Consider the following 16,339-nt stretch of genomic DNA (forward strand, 5'->3'; position numbering starts at 1 on the left):
AGGACTCTGCTGTGCTGGTTGTCATGGTGCTGGATGAGGGGAAGTTTCTGTGTGGGGTCAGGAGGGGTTTACAGGGTGGATGTAGCAGAGCCGTGTGTGTACGAGGTGTACGGAGCGGAGCCCTGTGTGTACGAGGTGTACGGAGCGGAGCCGTGTGTGTACAAGGTGTACGGAGCGGAGCCATGTGTGTACGAGGTGTACGGAGCGGAGCCGTGTTTGTGTGGACACCTCTGTGTACACTGTATACACCCGTATACCCCCAGCTTCGGTCGCAGACGCCTCTTTGAACGCTGTATACACCCGTATACCCCCAGCTTCAGTCACAGACCCCCCTGTGTATGCTGTATACACCCGTATATCCCCAGCTTCGGTAACAGACCCCTGTGTATGCTGTATGCACCTGTATACCCCCAGCTTCGGTCACAGACCCCTCTGTGTACACTGTATACACCCGTATACCCCCAGCTTGAGTCGCAGACCCTCTGTGTATGCTGTATACACCCGTATACCCCCAGCTTGAGTCGCAGACCCTCTGTGTATGCTGTATACACCCGTATACCCCCAGCTTCAGTCATAGACCCCTCTGTGTATGCTGTATACACCCGTATATCCCCAGCTTCGGTAACAGACCCCTCTGTATGCTGTATACACCCGTATACCCCCAGCTTCGGTCACAGACCCCTCTGTGTATGCTGTATACACCCGTATACCCCCAGCTTCGGTAACAGACCCCTGTGTATGCTGTATGCACCTGTATACCCCCAGCTTCGGTCACAGACCCCTCTGTGTACACTGTATACACCCGTATACCCCCAGCTTCGGTCACAGACTCCTCTGTGTATGCTTTATACATCTGTATACCCCCAGCTTCGGTCACAGACCCCTCTGTCTATGTTGTATACATCCGTATACCCCCAGCTTCGTTCGCAGACCCCTCTATGTATGCTGTATACACCCGTATACCCCCAGCTTCGGTCACAGACTCCTCTGTGTATGCTTTATACATCTGTATACCCCCAGCTTCGGTCACAGACCCCTCTGTCTATGTTGTATACATCCGTATACCCCCAGCTTCGTTCGCAGACCCCCCTGTGTATGCTGTATACACCCGTATACCCCCAGCTTCGGTCACAGACCCCTCTGTGTATGCTGTATACACCCGTATACCCCCAGATTCGGTCACAGACCCCTCTGTGTATGCTGTATACACCCGTATACCCCCAGATTCGGTCTCAGACCCCTCATCTCTCACACTGTAGAACTGACGCCGGACGCACACGGTAAAACTGCGGTCGTCGGTCTCTCATCTCTCGCACTTATACTGATAACATAAGATGGAGTCAGACGAACCCTCCTACAAAACGTGAGAACAAAGTCATTACTACAGGACTGTGTGAGAAAGGGATTTATTCTACAAGAAACGCTGGGGCCACAAATGAGAATAACATAATGTCGTTCATCTTCTCTTTCACCATAGATATTGGCAGTGAGGGCGACTTCCACTTTGCCGCAATGTGGATTTTAGTGGCCATACATAAGTAGTTTACTAGCTTCTGAAAGCTTTTTGGAAGCTGGGAAGGCCTGGTTCCTTGTAAAAGTGTAAAAGGTTCCAGAACAACCGGTCCACCATACATCTGTGCTATCAGACGCTTCACCTTCTCCCAAAGCCCAGAAACCACCGTACAAGACCATCAAATATGTCTCATGTCACCAGATATTCCACAGCCCCTAAAACAGTCTCCCGAGATTTTAGGAAAAATGCTGTGAATTTTTTCCTGTACATAATAGACTCTGTGCAATAGTTTTAAGGAGGTCTCAACAAGGGAAGTCTGGTGACTACCTTCTGATAGGGTGTCACAGCTACGATACCATTCATCAATTGACTGTTCAAACCCCAAATCCTCCTCCCACTGTAACATATACTTCAATTTTTTTATCATTTTGTGGAGAATTTATAGCATAGTAGATCAATGAGTAGAGGCGTAGCTAGGGTTTTGGTTCAGGGGGGCGAAACTTCTGAGTGAGCCCCCAACCAGGTAACCTTGATTACAGCTCGGTGACGCACAGTAATAGTGGAGGAGAACCTCAGCAGAGGACCGCGCTGTTGCTGAATATAATTTCTAAATAAAGACCAATATTGATATTACCGCCATATAGTGAGTGGTAGATACCCGTCCTACACAACATACCGTATAAGAGATCACAGCACAGTTACAGATGGTGACTTACAGCTGACGTTCTTTCTGATGGAATCGTTCACTTTTCCATCTGGCCCAGACCAACATGACAACTTCTTCCAGCCAGGACTCGTCTGCAGAGATTACAACAAAGATTCATTTCATGTCTCATGTTTTCAGCACTGTCACCAATGGGACTACTCCCTACCTGCACAAACTCCTTACCCTGCTGACACCCCAATGCTGAGCCGCTGCTGCTGTATGTGTCCCTTTAACTGTACCTGCTGTGTGGCTCTCTGTGCCCTCTAAATTCTAAAGCAACTCTTGAAAACAGTGCCCATATTTTGTCCCCTAGAAAGTAATAGCGCCATTTGTGCCCCTTTGACAGTCACAGTTACCTGAGTTCCCTATAACAATAAGTGCCCACTTTACATTTAATAATGTCATGAGTCTCCCCCCTGTACAGCTCCCCTATACACAGTATGATGCTCCCCTATACACAGTATGATGCTCCCCTATACACTGTATGATGCTCCCCTATACACAGTATGATGCTTCCGTATACACTGTATGATGCTCCCCTATACACTGTATGATGCTCCCCTATACACAGTATGATGCTCCCCTATACACTGTATGATGCTCCCCTATACACAGTATGATGCTCCCCTATACACAGTATGATGCTCCCCTATACACTGCATGATGCTCCCCTATACACTGTATGATGCTCCCCTATACACAGTATGATGCTCCCCTATACACTGTATGATGCTCCCCTATACACTGTATGATGCTTCCCTATACACTGTATGATGCTCCCCTATACACTGTATGATGCTCCCCTATACACTGTATGATGCTCCCCTATGCACTGTATGATGCTCTCCTATACACTGTATGATGCTCCCCTATACACTGTATGATGCTCCCCTATACACAGTATGATGCTCACCTATACACTGTATGATGCTCCCCTATACACAGTATGATGCTCCCCTATACACAGTATGATGCTCCTCTATACACTGTATGATGCTCCCCTATACACTGTATGATGCTCCCCTATACACTGCATGATGCTCCCCTATACACAGTATGATGCTCCCCTATACACAGTATGATGCTCCCCTATACACTGCATGATGCTCCCCTATACACAGTATGATGCTCCCCTATACACTGCATGATGCTCCCCTATACACTGCATGATGCTCCCCTATACACAGTATGATGCTCCACTATACACTGCATGATGCTCCCCTATACACTGTATGATGCTCCCCTATACACTGTATGATGCTCCCCTATACACTGTATGATGCTCCCCTATACACAGTATGATGCTCCCTTATACACTGTATGATGCTCCCCTATACACTGTATGATGCTCTCCTATACACTGTATGATGCTCCCCTATACACTGTATGATGCTCCCCTATACACAGTATGATGCTCCCCTATAGACTGTATGATGCTCCCCTATACACTGCATGATGCTCCCCTATACACTGCATGATGCTCCCCTATACACAGTATGATGCTCCCCTATACACAGTATGATGCTCCCCTATACACAGTATGATGCTTCCCTATACACTGTATGATGCTCCCCTATACACTGTATGATGCTCCCCTATACACAGTATGATGCTCCCCTATACGCAGTATGATGCTCCCCTATACACTGTATGATGCTCCCCTATACACTGTATGATGCTCCCCTATACACAGTATGATGATCCCCTATACACTGTATGATGCTCCCCTATACACAGTATGATGCTCCCCTATACACTGTATGATGCTCCCCTATACACTGTATGATGCTCCCCTATACACTGTATGATGCTCCCCTTTACACAGTATGATGCTCCCCTATACACTGTATGATGCTCCCCTATACACTGTATGATGCTCCCCTATACACAGTATGATGCTCCACTATACACTGTATGATGCTCCCCTATACACTGTATGATGCTCCCCTATACACAGTATGATGATCCCCTATACACTGTATGATGCTCCCCTATACACAGTATGATGCTCCCCTATACACTGTATGATGCTCCCCTATACACTGTATGATGCTCCCCTATGCACAGTATGATGCTCCCCTATACACAGTATGATGCTCCCCTATACACTGTATGATGCTCCCCTATACACTGTATGATGCTCCCCTATACACAGTATGATGCTCCCCTATACACAGTATGATGCTCCCCTATACACTGCATGATGCTCCCCTATACACTGCATGATGCTCCCCTATACACTGCATGATGCTCCCCTATACACTGCATGATGCTCCCCTATACACAGTATGATGCTCCCCTATACACTGTATGATGCTCCCCTATACACAGTATGATGCTCCCCTATACACAGTATGATGCTCCCCTATACACTGTATGATGCTCCCCTATACACAGTATGATGCTCTCCTATACACAGTATGATGCTCCCCTATACACTGTATAATGCTCCCCTATACACAGTATGATGCTCCCCTATACACTGTATGATGCTCCCCTATACACTGTATGATGCTCCCCTATACACAGTATGATGATCCCCTATACACTGTATGATGCTCCCCTATGCACAGTATGATGCTCCCCTATACACTGTATGATGCTCCCCTATACACTGTATGATGCTCCCCTATACACTGTATGATGCTCCCCTTTACACAGTATGATGCTCCCCTATACACTGTATGATGCTCCCCTATACACTGTATGATGCTCCCCTATACACAGTATGATGCTCCCCTATACACTGTATGATGCTCCCCTATACACTGTATGATGCTCCCCTATACACAGTATGATGCTCCCCTATACACAGTATGATGCTCCCCTATACACTGTATGATGCTCCCCTATACACAGTATGATGCTCCCCTATACACTGTATGATGCTCCCCTATACACTGTATGATGCTCCCCTATACACTGTATGATGCTCCCCTATGCACAGTATGATGCTCCCCTATACACAGTATGATGCTCCCCTATACACTGTATGATGCTCCCCTATACACAGTATGATGCTCCCCTATACACTGTATGATGCTCCCCTATACACTGTATGATGTTCCCCTATACACAGTATGATGCTCCCCTATACACTGTATGATGCTCCCCTATGCACAGTATGATGCTCCCCTATACACAGTATGATGCTCTCCTATACACAGTATGATGCTCCCCTATACACTGTATAATGCTCCCCTATACACAGTATGATGCTCCCCTATACACTGTATGATGCTCCCCTATACACTGTATGATGCTCCCCTATACACAGTATGATGATCCCCTATACACTGTATGATGCTCCCCTATACACTGTATCTTGCTCCCCTATACACTGTATGATGCTCCCCTATACACTGTATGATGCTCCCCTATGCACAGTATGATGCTCCCCTATACACTGTATGATGCTCCCCTATACACTGAATGATGCTCCCCTATACACTGTATGATGCTCCCCTATACACAGTATGATGCTCCCCTATACACAGTATGATGCTCCCCTATACACTGTATGATGCTCCCCTATACACTGTATGATGCTCCCCTATACACTGTATGATGCTCCCCTATACACAGTATGATGCTCCCCTATATACTGTATGATGCTCCCCTATACACAGTATGATGCTCCCCTATACACTGTATGATGCTCCCCTATACACTGTATGATGCTCCCCTATACACTGTATGATGCTCCCCTATGCACAGTATGATGCTCCCCTATACACTGTATGATGCTCCCCTATACACTGAATGATGCTCCCCTATACACAGTATGATGCTCCCCTATACACTGTATGATGCTCCCCTATACACTGTATGATGCTCCCCTAGACACAGTATGATGCTCCCCTATACACCGTATGATGCTCCCCTATACACAGTTTGATGCTCCCCTATACACTGTATGATGCTCCCCTATACACAGTATGATGCTCCCCTATACACTGCATGATGCTCCCCTATACACTGTATGATGCTCCCCTATACACAGTATGATGCTCCCCTATACACTGTATGATGCTCCCCTATACACTGTATGATGCTCCCCTATACACAGTATTATGCTCCCCTATACACTGTATGATGCTCCCCTATACAAGGTATGATGCTCCCCTATACACAGTATGATGCTCCCCTATACACAGTATGATGCTCCCCTATACACTGTATGATGCTCCCCTATACACTGTATGATGCTCCCCTATACACAGTATGATGCTCCCCTATACACTGTATGATACTCCCCTATACACTGTATGATGCTCCCCTATACACTGTATGATGCTCCCCTATACACTGTATGATGCTCCCCTATACACAGTATGATGCTCCCCTATACACTGTATGATGCTCCACTATACACAGTATGATGCTCCCCTATACACAGTATGATGCTCCCCTATACACTGTATGATGCTCCCCTATACACTGTATGATGCTCCCCTATACACTGTATGATGCTCCCCTATACACTGTATGATGCTCCCCTATACACTGTATGATGCTCCCCTATGCACAGTATGATGCTCCCCTATGCACTGTATGATGCTCCCCTATACACAGTATGATGCTCCCCTATACACTGTATGATGCTCCCCTATACACAGTATGATGCTCCCCTATACACTGTATGATGCTCCCCTATACACTGTATGATGCTCCCCTATACACAGTATGATGCTCCCCTATACACAGTATGATGCTCCCCTATACACTGTATAATGCTCCCCTATACACAGTATGATGCTCCCATATACACAGTATGATGCTCCCCTATACACTGCATGATGCTCCCCTATACACTGTATGATGCTCCCCTATACACTGTATTATGCTCCCCTATACACTGTGTGATGCTCCCCTATACGCTGTATGATGCTCCCCTATACACTGTATGATGCTCCCCTATACACAGTATGATGCTCCCATATACACAGTATGATGCTCCCCTATACACTGCATGATGCTCCCCTATACACAGTATGATGCTCCCCTATACACAGTATGATGCTCTCTTATACACAGTATGATGCTCTTATACACAGTCTAATCCCCCCTCACTGTATATACACTGACCGCTTAGTATTCCCCAAATTGTTTGATAGCTCCAACACTGTAATCTCCACACTGTGTGATGGCCCGCTAGATAGCCTCCATATAGTATAATGTGCCAGACAAGTCTCACTATAGTCCTCTATATAGTATAATGCACTCCCCATAGGCAGACCCTATAGAATAATGCAGCCCTTTATATAATGCACCCCATAGGCAGCCTCATAAAAAATAAATCCAAAACTCACCTTTCCTCCTGGTTTCTTCACTGCTGCGAGCTCCCGCACATCTCCGGACTGTAGGCTCCGAGTAGTGATGTCATTGCGACCCCCTGTCAGTGTTGGCGTTAGTGACATCAGAAGCTGATGAGAGGGGGATGATGGGAGAGGGAGCGTAATGCTCCTTCTCTCATCAATGGAGTCAGCTGAAATGGCCTCCAGCCAACACAGTTGATTTTGCAATGACAGGTGGGGACCCACTGCTGGCGCAGGGCCCTAACGCCTGCTCAGGGGCCCCATAGCGGCCGGGTGGCAGAGCAGGGAGATCGATTCTACCTGATCTGCCGCAGAATGTAATACTATCGGCGTGCTGTGGGTGGGTCCCCTCAGAGCGCTGGTCCCGGGGTGACCTCCCTCCCCCCTGTAGCTCCCCACATTGTAGGATTAACGATAAGTCACCTGCATTACTGATACTAATATATCACACTAGTAACATGTCCATGCCACTAACAATCGCTGCATAGAAAAACACTATTCCACAGCTATTTGTCACCAAGCACTAACTGCTGCTGTGGCACTACAAGTGCCAGACTTCACTTCCCAGTAGGAGCAGCAAACACTAGTTAGGCTGTGTGCAGACGTTGCGGATTCTGCTGCGGATCCGCAGTGGATTTGGTCCTGCGGATCAGCAGTTTCTGCTGCGTTGTACAGTACAGTCTATGAGAAATGAAGAACACAGTGCACACGCTGAGGATTTTCTGCGGATTTAAATCTGCAATATGTCAATTCTTTGTGCGGAATCCGCAGCGTTTTGTCACCTGCTCCATTATAGGAATCCGCAGGTGTAAAAACGCAGGGGAAATCCGCACAAAATCTGCACTAAATCCGCAGGTAAAACGCCGGTCATTTAACCCGCGGATTTACCTGTGGATTTTGCCAAATCCGTGCGGAAAAATCCACAGAGTAATCCACAACGTGTGCACATCCCCTAATCCTCTAGGACTCGCTGTCAGCCTGGTAACGGGTAGGTTAATAATTACACGCCAGCACAAACAGCGAGATAAGGTGATACACTGGTTTAACCCTCCCTCTGCCTGCCAGGGAGGATGCGCCGCTCTCTCTGCACAGCTCAATGCCTGCAGCCAGCATTGCGATCTCTAGTTTGCACTTTTCCTGGTTTTCTCTCAGTCCCAAAGTGCAGTAAATTCCCAGGCCAAGACAAAGCATCGCCATATAGCGCATAAGTGACCGCTGCAAAGTGCCTGAAAACTATGTAACACGTAAGGAGAGCATCATGTAATGAATATTACACCCAAATATCAGTAAGTTATATGTATATATCCAAAGCAACAGATTAGACACTTCAAATAGTAATTACCATAGATACTCATCAATCCCCATGCTGTGTGCAGTGTCCACTGGTCCTGGAGCAGCGGCTCCTCAGCTGTCAGGCTCCTCTCAGTCAGAAGCAATCAAGTGCAGAGCAGACAGTGAACTCGGCTCACAGGCAGAGGCAGAGCCCCCTGTGTCCCGGCTGCTGCTGGAGCTGATGACTTCTCTGCAGCAGGGAGCTTTCAAGGAGAGCGCGCTCAGCCAGGATTGGGTGAGTGACCTCCCCTCCCCCTCTCCTCTGCAGAAGAGCGGTCACATGACTCACTCCCTGCTGCAGCATGGAATTATATCTGCACGATCTGCACGCCGATATAGTTACATAACATAGCTCGGGTGGGCCCCATCAGAGCGCGGGGCCCGGGGCCACCATCCCCTCTGCCCCCCGGTAGCTACACTACTGTCAATGAACGATCGTTCCCCTGCCCAAAGGGTCATTTAGATATTAATTTTCAAAACTCATTGCCCTGAGAGTAGTACTGCTCGGGAGGATCTGCTTTGCAAAGTGGAAGATCTGGTTCAGTCGCATTACCTCCCTAACTGGAGGTTCAAATTTTTGAACAAATTCCTGTCTGTCAAGTAAGATATTAAATGGGGAACACAAATGTTTAAGTACATGAATACCTTTCAGCTTCCACCAAGAAAACATTTGTGGCTCAAGGCCTGGCGGGAACATGGGGTTTTGTAATATAGCTGTCAGGGGAGAAGGGCTTGATTGTAAGTTATATTTAAACCGGACTTTCCTCCAAAGAAGCAACGAGTGGACTGTAAAAGGAGCCACATTCATTAACCCCCGTGGAAGTCGGTCTGTGGTCCACCTTAGGCCTGATAAAGAGAATGGTTTGGAGAGAAATGATTCCAGAATAACCCATCTCGGACTATTGGGATATGAACACGCACTTATTAATGGAGCAATCTGTGCCGACTTGTAATAAAGTGTAAAATTAGGGAGGGATAAACCCCCTTCTTTACTGTGATGGAACATAAGTTTTTGCACAATTCTGGGTTCTTTTCCGAGCCAGAGAAACTTAGACATCATAGAGTGTAACTGAGTGAACGTTCTGGCTGGTACCATAATTGGGAGGGACCTAAATAGATATAAGAAGCGAGGCAGTGACACCATTTTTAATGCATGTATTCTGCCGAGCCAGGATAACTTTGAGGAAGCCCATCTATCCAGGTCCCTCTGGAAGTTTCGGATCAGTGGAGTGTAATTCCACCTAAACAGAGGTGACCTGTTGGCTGTTAAGTTGATACCCAGATATGTTAGATATTGTTCTTTGTGTATAAACCCAAAATGGGAGGCTATATTAGTTTGCTCTTAGGAAAATTTACAAATAATGCTTCGGATTTATCAATTTTAATCTTTAACCCTGAGATCTTCTCAAATTCGTGAAGGAGGGAAAACAAGTGAGGGCGTGTAGTGTGGGGACTTATTAATGTTAGCAGGAGATCATCCGCCAAGAGGCTGACTTTATATTGGTCTCCCATATTCTCAGGGCCCAGGATATTCTGATCTCTCCTTATTGCTTCCACAATGGGTTCCATTAGTGCAAAAAGATCCGGAGATAGAGGACAGCCCTGCCTGGTACCCTCTGAATATTAATTGGAGGGGGATGTGGTGACGGGAGTTTTACATAAGCGATAGGGCTATCATATAACAATTGGAGGCACTTTATAAGTTTAGGGGAGAATCCGACTTCCGATAGAACCGTAAAGAGATACGTCCAGGACGCCGAATCGAAAGCCCTCTCAATATCTAATGCAAGCAGGAGAAGTCGCTTTCGCTGTAGGTTAGTTGTATGAATAATATTTAACGCTCTCCTAATATTATCTGGGGCCTGTCGCGCTGGTATAAAACCAACCTGACCCCGATGGATGAGGTGAGGGAGGATTTTATTGATCCTGTTAGTCACAATGGATGTAAAGATTTTAAAGTCAATGTATAAGAGGGATATAGGTCTATAATTTGTTGTGAGATGATTAGTGTTGAGCTTTCCGATACCGCAAGTATCGGGTATCGGCCGATATTTGCCGTATCGGAATTCCGATACCGAGTACCGATACTTTTTTCGTATCGGATACCGGAATCGGAAGTCCAAAATGCAATGAGCCACTTTTGTGGATCTGATTGGCTGCCGAAATGACGTCATCATGATGCGCTGTCTGTGCGCATCATGATGCGCCGTCAGTTCGAGCCTTCGGGGGGGCTGTGCCGACTGTCCGGGGGTCTGTACCGGCCTGCCGGTGGTCTGTGCAGGCTCCGGTGGTCTGTGCCGGCCTGCCGGGGGGCTGTGCCAGCCTGCCGGGGGGCTGTGCCGGCCTGCCGGTGGTCTGTGCAGGCTCCGGTGGTCTGTGCCGGCCGACCGGGGGGGCTGTGCCGGCCTGCCGGTGGTCTGTGCAGGCTCCGGGGGTCTGTGCCGGCCTGCCGGGGGGGCTGTGCCGGCCTGCCGGTGGTCTGTGCAGGCTGCGGGGGTCTGTGCAGGCATCGTCCGATGGGACTACAAGTCCCATCGGGCGATGCCTGCTACCATGACAGTGATTGACACATTGGCCAATGATGGGACAGTAGTAGTCCCATCATCCGGCTAATGTGTTGAATGTAAAAAAAAAAAAAAAAAATTACATGCTACATACATGCTACATATATGCTACATACATACAACATGCATACTACATATATACTACATGTAACATACATACTACATACATGCTACATACATACTACATACATAATACATATATACTACATGCATGCAACATACATACAACATATATACTACATGCATGCAACATGCATACTACATATATACTATATATACTACATGTAACATACATACTACATATATATTACATGCATACTACATACATACTACATACATGCTACATACATACTACATACATACACTACATGCATGCAACATACATACTACATATATACCACAAGCATGCAACATGCATACTATATATATACTATATATACTACATGTAACATACATACTACATATATACTACCTGCAACATGCATACTACATACATGCTACATATATGCTACATACATACTACATACATACTACATATATACTACATGCATACTACATACATGCTACATACATACTACATACATACACTACATGCATGCAACATACATACTACATATATACCACATGCATGCAAGATGCATACTACATATATACTACATGCATGCAACATACATATATACTACATACAATACATACATATAGACATACAGTACATATAACATAGAGTACATACTCACCGTCACTTGTCACTTTGATCCCCGAAGCCATTGTCGCCTGAGGAATAAATATCAAAATAAAAAAACACCAATATACTTACCCCGATCCGCAGAAGTCCACGAGGGTCCCACGTCCATCTTGCGTGGAGAACAGCAGCATCAGCTGATGCTACCGTTCTCTACCAGCTCCAGGAATACAATGACGGAAGGTAGGTATCCTTCCGCACTGTATTCCTCCACCACTGTAAAAAAAAGTCCCTAGTCTCACTTTATGCCATTGCTGCGTGGGAATTTCCCACGCAGCAATGGCATAAAGTGAGACTAGGGACTTTTTTTTTTTAAAGTGGTGGAGGAATACAGTGCACAGACCACCGGCAGGCCGGCACAGCCCCCCGGCAAGCCGGCACAGACCACCGGAGCCTGCACAGACCACCGGCAGGCCGGCACAGCCCCCCGGCAGGCCGGCGCAGACCACCGGAGCCTGCACAGCCCCCCGGCAAGCCGGCACAGACCACCGGAGCCTGCACAGACCACCGGCAGGCCGGCACAGCCCCCCGGCAGGCCGGCGCAGACCACCGGATCCTGCACAGACCCCCCGGCAGGCCGGCACAGTCCCCCGGCAGGCCAGCACAGACCACAGGAGCCTGCACAGACCCCCCGGCAGGCCGGCACAGCCCCCCGAAAGACCCCAGAGAGGCTGTACAAGGCAAAAATAGGGTTTTTCTTATTCCGATACCGGAAGTCCCATAGACTTGAATGGGACTTCCGGTATCGGAATCGGCGATACCCGATATTTTTTTTAGATCGGCCGATACCATCCGATCCGATACTTTTAAGTATCGGACGGTATCGCTCAACACTAGAGATGATCTTTCTTAGGATTAGGGATTACGGTTACATGCGCCACGTAGAACTCAGGGGGCAGCTGTGAGCCATTTAGTAGTGAATTACAGAGGTTTTTATATGTGGTGTCAGCACATCGCTGCATTTTATAATATATTGCTGTAAGACCATCCGGCCCCGGGGCCTTTCCTCTTTTTAGTTTTTTGATTGGTGAAACTATTTCCTCCTCAGAGATGTGTAAGGCCGGTTTCACACTAGCGCATTTTCAGCGCGCGCACGGCCGGGGGTAGCTCCGCCCCCGATCCGGCTCTCTGCCCGGCGTGCCCGCCCCTTCCTTGTAGCGCCGCCTCCTAGCGGACAGCGGCGCCTGCGATCGGCGCACCCTATCTTTAGCATAGGGTGCGCCGATCGTGCGCAGGCCGTGCGCTAGTTGCGCTTTGACCTGCGCTGCGCACTTTTGACGGTGCGCCGTGCGCGCCAAAATCCGAAAAGTTTGATTTTGGCGCGCACGGCGCACCGTCAAAAGTGCGCAGCGCAGGTCAAAGCGCAACTAGCGCACGGCCTGCGCACGATCGGCGCACCCTATGCTAAAGATAGGGTGCGCCGATCGCAGGCGCCGCTGTCCGCTAGGAGGCGGCGCTACAAGGAAGGGGCGGGCACGCCGGGCAGAGAGCCGGATCGGGGGCGGAGCTACCCCCGGCCGTGCGCGCGCTGAAAAAGCGCTAATGTGAAACCGGCCTAAATGGAGTTGTTGTGCCGCGGACTCAGTCAGGTTAGGTAGATGTAGTGTGTGAAGGAATGACTCCAGTAGTGAGGGGGGGGTGATTGTGGGGGGAATACAAACTCTGGGGGTATTCATTATAAGTGCTATACATGACATCGGGGTGGGCTGAGATCTGACCCTTAGGGTCTTTTATAGAGGAGATTATATGCAGTGACTCTCTCATTCTGAGCTTACGAGCGGCATCTTATTAGGCTTATTGGCATGGTGATAAAACGCGGCTTTACTCCAAGTTAGCGCCTCTCCGTTCTGGTGGTGAGAATGGCGTCTAATTGTCATTTCCTATCTTGTATTTGTGTAGAGAAGTATAGGGGTGAAGAGCGCTGATTGGCCAATTCTCACTCCTGCAGTTTCTCCTCCAGTCTGGGCTGTAATTCAGACCTTTCTTCTTCCTGTCGGCCGATAACTTAATCACAGAACCGGGAATAGATTTTCTGTGCGCGAGTCACATTGCTCCAAGTGAGGCCTCCTCCGCTGTGTGAGTTTAGGAGAAATTTGTTATATCTTCTCTTATAGCGGTTACATTAGAGATTTGGGCATTTTAGCTCCTGGTGTGGAGTCGATAGCACAATCATATGCCGCCATATAGTAGACGGCCGGTAACTGGTGAGAATTCCCTCATGTGTGGGGTCTATTTCCCTCCAGAGAAATCACACGTTACATTCCACACATAACACTGTGTAGAGAAGGCGGCGCGGAGTAATTGTGCCAGTAGTGAGGGGCGAATATTGGCGGGAATGTCACTGACTGAGGAGAAGGCTCCATGGAGCGTCTTCACTCCGGAGATCATGTGACCCCTGACTCCTCCCCTCCTGTGACCTCATCACAGGTCCTGTGCACAGAGCAGCCATATATGTGGAGTGCGGCTCTGCAGGTTAGTGATGGGCAGTCCGGCTCTTCTGGCTCCTTTCCCCACTTTTCTCCCTCCTGTCCCTTCACTATAAAGCCTGGGCCTCATTATACAGCTGTACAGGGGTCTAGTGAAGGCTTTTTAGCCCTTTCCTCAGACTGTAGCTCCTGGGAACAGGCCCTCACTCCTGTCCCTTCACTATAAAGCCTGGGCCTCATTATACAGCTGTACAGGGGTCTAGTGAAGGCTTTTTAGCCCTTTCCTCAGACTGTAGCTCCTGGGTACAGGCCCTCACTCCTGTCCCTTCACTATAAAGCCTGGGCCTCATTATACAGCTGTACAGGGGTCTAGTGAAGGCTTTTTAGCCCTTTCCTCAGACTGTAGCTCCTGGGAACAGGCCCTCACTCCTGTCCCCTCACTATAAAGCCTGGGCCTCATTATACAGCTGTACAGGGGTCTAGTGAAGGCCTTTTAGCCCTTTCCTCAGACTGTAGCTCCTGGGTACAGGCCCTCACTCCTGTCCCCTCACTATAAAGCCTGGGCCTCATTATACAGCTGTACAGGGGTCTAGTGAAGGCCTTTTAGCCCTTTCCTCAGACTGTAGCTCCTGGGTACAGGCCCTCACTCCTGTCCCCTCACTATAAAGCCTGGGCCTCATTATACAGCTGTACAGGGGTCTAGTGAAGGCTTTTTAGCCCTTTCCTCAGACTGTAGCTCCTGGGTACAGGCCCTCACTCCTGTCCCTTCACTATAAAGCCTGGGCCTCATTATACAGCTGTACAGGGGTCTAGTGAAGGCTTTTTAGCCCTTTCCTCAGACTGTAGCTCCTGGGTACAGGCCCTCTCTCCTGTCCCTTCACTATAAAGCCTGGGCCTCATTATACAGCTGTACAGGGGTCTAGTGAAGGCCTTTTAGCCCTTTCCTCAGACTATAGCTCCTGGGATGAGGCCCTCACTCCTGTCCCTTCACTATAAAGCCTGGGCCTCATTATACAGCTGTACAGGGGTCTAGTGAAGGCTTTTTAGCCCTTTCCTCAGACTGTAGCTCCTGGTCACCGTGTGATCTCACCATAACCCTAACAAGCTAATTAAGGTGTGAAATCTTGGTCAAAATTATCTCAGTACACAAATCTCCAAGGGTGCCCAAAATTTTGCATCGTCCCTCTTTCCAATTATGAAATTGTAAAAAAGTCTATATAGTGTATATATATATATTTATTTATTATTATTTTTGCCTAAAATACAAAGGACATGTGTCATCTTAGAGGTTCGTCCCGCTGGTGCTCAATATTTAATAGGGCCTTGCTGTTAAACTTAATGAAAAGTTCGGTGAATTTCTTTGAGCTGTTATAACTAGAGATGAGCGAATATCGTCAGAGAAGTTGTTATTGTGACTATCACACAGCGCTACACACTCAGCTGATTATCGGGAGCGCTCCAGCACACTGAGTCCTGAACATTCTGAGGCCCCTGATCATGTGACCCCTGACTCCTCCCCTCCTGTAACCTCATCACAGGTCCTGTGTGCACAGAGCAGTCATAGGCAACGGCGGCGCAGTCATGACAGTACCCCCCCTTTACGTCTCCTCCTTCTGAGATTGGCCAAGAATCTGTCCATGATGTGAGGAGCATCAACATTATCTCGCGATTCCCAAGACCTCTCCTCAGGCCCGAACCCTCTCCAATCGATGAGAAAAAAGGTCTTTCCCCTAACCTT

General features: G+C 48.1%; 1 protein-coding gene across 1 annotated transcript in view; it reads left to right on the forward strand.

Moving 5' to 3' along the window:
* The window catches only part of LOC141094115 (gastrula zinc finger protein XlCGF66.1-like), a 152,941-nt gene that overhangs the window by 90,272 nt on the left and 46,330 nt on the right, over positions 1 to 16,339 (forward strand). The window lies entirely within an intron of this gene.

This window comes from Dendrobates tinctorius, unplaced genomic scaffold (genome assembly GCF_039654945.1).
Source record: "Dendrobates tinctorius isolate UK_male_01 unplaced genomic scaffold, ASM3965494v1 ptg000063l, whole genome shotgun sequence".
Lineage (NCBI taxonomy): Eukaryota > Metazoa > Chordata > Amphibia > Anura > Dendrobatidae > Dendrobates > Dendrobates tinctorius.